Raw genomic sequence first — 4,592 nt, 5'->3', positions numbered from 1 at the left:
CGCTGGTGATGTTTGTGGTGCTACTTTCCTGTGCAAAGGTTACTGAGAGTGGAATATGTGCTGAACTTCATTGAAATCCTTAGCGTAACTCCATAATTAACTCATATAATATTCATAGGTATTGAAATCTGCTTGCAGTGGAACCGGACAGGTCTGAAAAGACTGGTTTATCAATATGCAGTGGAAATTTCAAGTGTAAACTTTTGTGGCTTATTGCCATTTGATAAACCGTTGATTTATTTGAGATGTTAACTAATCAGCTTGTTTGGTATTTTAATGTCTCCTTGTTCTCAGTACTAAAAGCAGGGAGGGAAAACTTGACAGTGCTGCTGTTTTGTTAGGCTTATGGACCACTCGCTATTTAAGCTCTATTATTACGACTTACGACCTGACTCTAGTTTTGGCCTAAAAGAAATTGTTAGCACCTCCCGGTATTAAAACACTGAGATTTGTGTTTTAGTGTGGGCTGAGTTATGGATCGTGTCACATTCTGCAGTGTTTTGTCATTTCATGTCACCACGCAGATCAGCGAGAACAAATTGTTCAGCAAAGCATCTTGCCAGTACCGTCACGTCTGGCTGCTTTGTGGTATCATCACTGTATTCCAGGCCGTTAGGGAAGAAGGTAACGTGAAAACACAGGAAACAGAAATCAGCTAATCTCCTTTGAGTCCCTGTTTTCACTCCCCAGAAGAAGCCCTCTATTGCGCTATGGTTTTACACGGCTTTCTACCAAAGAATCTCCTGCTTCGTAAAAACTCTCTTCTCGGCAACCTTGTGAAGTAAGGTAAGTAGCATCTGTTTACAGTAACGAAAATAAGATGGAGAGGCTGAATTTTTGAAGAGCACATAGGACACTTGTGGCCCACCCAGGATTCATCTTGTACTTCCTGCCCCCCAGTCCTGAGGCTCAACAGCTGTTTCATGTTCTGCATTTCTGAGCACGGGGATCATGTGGCCTGTCCTACTGCTTCAGAGAGAGGAGGAGCTCACTGGCTCAGTTTCCTCATACAATATATATTTTTTTTATGCCTGAACGCCTAACCTAGTAGAGAAAGAAAGGCCCAGGAAGAGGGGAATATTGAAAGCCCAGTAGTCCTCCAGCAAAGCACTGCCTGCTTCTAACGCCAAAGACCTGGATTTGAACATGTTGCCTGGAGTAGCGGCTCCTTTTTTTTTTTTTTTGCATTCTGCCAGCAAACGGTGCTGGGATGATGATCACTGCCTACTATGTGGGATTTGGTTAGGAGAGAGTATAGCTGAGTACTGGTTTCCCCAGGAGGTAATGCCTTGCATGTTTGTCTCATAGTCTGCCTTCTCTCTTTGTATAATTATGTTCCGTTTTGTGAAGGAGCTGATTGAGCTTAGAGAGTAACATTAAAACTGTTTCAGAATCCAGCTTTGTGAACTCCTAGCAAGGGCTCCCCTGCAGAAGATGGTTTGAGTGTTGGTTATTTGCAACTGCAAATCCACAAGTTTGGAGAAAAAGGAGTTGTAACCTAAAAACTGATATAATAAGCTCTTAAAACATTCAAGATTATCAAGCTTTATGATGAAGGTTTTGTCTCATAGCTGAGCCAGAGAGACAGCGTATAAAAGACCCTTAGCATCTAACTGTAAGTAGTGGGTAATCCAAAACAGTACAAATGGGGCTGAATCTGTGCACCTGTTCTAGCCACTTTTTTCCACGTAGGAGGTATTCTCTGTGCAAATTCTGTCTGGTCACCCAAAAAATGGAATACTTCTGTCGTAGGAATCCAGCACCTCGGACAAATCAGTTGTAGGGTTTTGCACCCTAGAGCAACCCAGTGAGTTACAATACGTGTATTCTAACCGCTTGGGTTTAAAGATGAAAAAGAGGGGACAAAATCATTATTTGCAATGTAAAAGGTCACTAGATCTGAGTTTGGTTTGTCATCATAAGTTTATTTGCACGTTGTAGCCAGGCAGAGCCTACAAACAATTTCTTAGCAGAAAAGTTGCCAGGGAAAGCAGCTGTGTCATTTGGCAGGTGGTAGTGTGTGTGCGTGTGTACCTCTTTTCTGAAATAACCCTTGTCTGCTAATCTCCAGCTGGCCAGGGATGGCCTCTCGGGTCTCCTCTGTGCTTTCAGGTCTAGGTGGAAGCAGAGCTGAGTGGTCCAAGGGGTGCTTTATAGGAACATAAAACGTGCCATCATGAATCGGTCTCATGGTCTGTCTAGTATAAATATCCTGTCTCCCCAGATAGCGCTGACTTGGGCAGCAATAGGCATTTCCAATCGTCCAGCTAATTAGGCCCTTTCATTAGGCAACTTCCTCCACCCAGATGTGACAACTGCCGTGTACAAGCGTTGCACTGTGTTTTAAATCTGCAGCTGGAATGTCACCGCGCAAGATGAATCGGAGCAAGAGTTTGAGAGAATCGGGTTGCCTCTGGCCAAGAAACTAATCTATAACGTTATGTATTGTCCGTTGTCCCAAGGGATGTGCCCCACAAAGACTACAGACAGCATTTTAAGGCTAACCATGCATTTAGTGCGACTGGTCAAGAAGATTTGCTGATTGGCTGCATCTGAGTATAAGGATCTGGGAGAGGCAGCTTAAATGAATGGTTCTTCCTGAAGTTGAAGGGAGTTGGCTGGTTCTCGTTACTTCAAAGTGTCGCCTGTTTGTCCAATACCTGCCTTCTAACTTTTGCAGCATGTGCTACTTTGGAAATGACAATCCCTTGTTTCCTAACTGCAGTGGTGCATTAACTTGCATCACTAGTGTTTCATAAGAATATCTGTCTTGAAAGCTTTCTTGTACACAAAGGTGCTGTATGGGCTGGTGAGCTCACGTGGAACAAGGATTGATGGCATTGTCAAAATCAGTCTTATTGAGATCACACACGCCTATAAAGGAACAGACAGCGCTTACAGTCTCTGGGCTTTCTCAGCTGGGAACAGCAAGATTGTTGTGTGTCATGCAGCCCATGTCTGAATATCTGCTCTGACCTACATACGTGAAGTTTGTTCGTCTAGCTCACAGTGTTTTCTGGACATGGAGAATGTTGTATTTGCTCCATGCCTGAATCTGCTCGGGGGGGGAAGTAAATTTTCCATATACTAACTTGCAAAGAGCAGCAGAACTGAGTATTCAGGTCTAATCTGCTGGGAACTAAACAGCTATTTCCCAAAGTGACAAATCTACCTTGTTTTAAAACTAAGGTGGATCCAGAGTAGGCGTTCTTTATTTAACACTTTCTATTTGACTTCCACTGAAAGGGGAAATTGTAGGTGACTTGATCTGACAGTTTGAAATAAGGTGACCCTACAAGGCAGCTTCTGTGAACTGCTTGTAATGCATCTTCTTGCTAATGTGCCTTTTTGTAACAGCTTTAAGATGCTTGGTTAATCGCTACAGAGCTCACTACATCTGGTATATATTTTCCCCTCTCTGCTGCAGAACCCTCCCAAAATTGTGATGAATTATGGATACTCTAAATTAGTCTTTTATGTCCAATGTCTGATGGGAAGAATATACCCTACCTTGCTTTGGGACTGCATTTTATCTTGACTTTATCTCGACTTTACCTCCTGGTGGAAAATCTAATAGCCAGAGTTGGGGATGAGGAGAGACTCGTATATTTGGCTGCTGGTCCGGGTATGTGGTGAATTGGCATCTCTGAACATGGAAGCCTTAAACTTGGAGTTACTGTTTTAGGTGGTATAAACAAGCCTAGATTCATAACAGCAAAACTGTTCCTGGAACAGGGAAAAATTATTCTAAGTATATTCTCTAATCTAACACATGCTTCCTTTGTGTAATGCAATACTGCTTGGTGTGCAGCTATTTTTGTCTATTTATTACAGGCTATATCCTACTGTAATTACCACTGATGCCAACAAGCTATGGGGGTACCAAAAACTTCTTGGAGCTGTTAGAAACAAGTTATATGGTGTCATGGAAAAATGTTGGCACAAATGGATATATCTGTGTTTAAAGGTAACATTTATTATGATGGATACCATGCTTCAGGCTTGGAGCTACTTATTTTCTTCTAATGTCATCAGTTCATTTTTTAAAATAGTGGTACAGGTTGGCCAGGGCATACACAGGTCACTGTTAAAGCAGCCATTTTAAATTCATATAGAAAAGATGATTTAATCAAGCTCTGTTTAGCAGGGAAAGCTACCTGACGCTTTAATTTGTTCAAGTATTTTTTTTCCTGAGCAGCTGGGTTTGGGGAATAGCCAGAGCAATAGAAAGCTAAACAATTTACTGCTGATTGTGTGTTGCCGTTTAAGAAGCTATGATTTTAAAGGCCCCGATTCCATTGTATTTTTGTTACAAAATATAGTTGATCTAATTTATTCTCCAGTTCTGAAGTAGTTTTATCACTGCAAGGAAACAGAACACTAAATTGAAGTCTTAGTGAATTGTGAACAAATCTTTCATTTTTTGTCGAGTTGAGATGCTTTCTGTTCCCAAGAACATCCACTCTGATGTTCCACTGCTTGCGTTTTGGAATGGAAAGACCTTGCGTTTCCCAGGTATAACCCTAATATAACTTCCAGCACGTGGCTTTCCTTGCTTCTGCATCAGTTAAAAAGTTCGGGGACACTGCTCA

At 41.9% G+C, this 4,592-nt stretch overlaps 1 long non-coding RNA gene across 1 annotated transcript in view; it reads left to right on the top strand.

The window, feature by feature from the left end:
* Positions 1-3,838: 3,838 nt before the first annotated feature.
* The window catches only part of LOC109293408, a 4,456-nt gene continuing 3,702 nt past the window's right edge, over positions 3,839-4,592 (top strand). Inside the window, exon 1 of the long non-coding RNA XR_002096312.1 lies at positions 3,839-3,967. This is a non-coding gene — a long non-coding RNA (uncharacterized LOC109293408). The remainder of the gene's footprint in view (positions 3,968-4,592) is intronic.

The sequence above is a fragment of the Gavialis gangeticus genome, unplaced genomic scaffold (genome assembly GCF_001723915.1).
Source record: "Gavialis gangeticus isolate Ggan-Ray unplaced genomic scaffold, GavGan_comp1, whole genome shotgun sequence".
In the NCBI taxonomy this organism is placed as follows: domain Eukaryota; kingdom Metazoa; phylum Chordata; order Crocodylia; family Gavialidae; genus Gavialis; species Gavialis gangeticus.
Note: the sequence above shows the minus strand (reverse complement) of the source record. Positions and strands in the feature narration are given on the sequence as shown.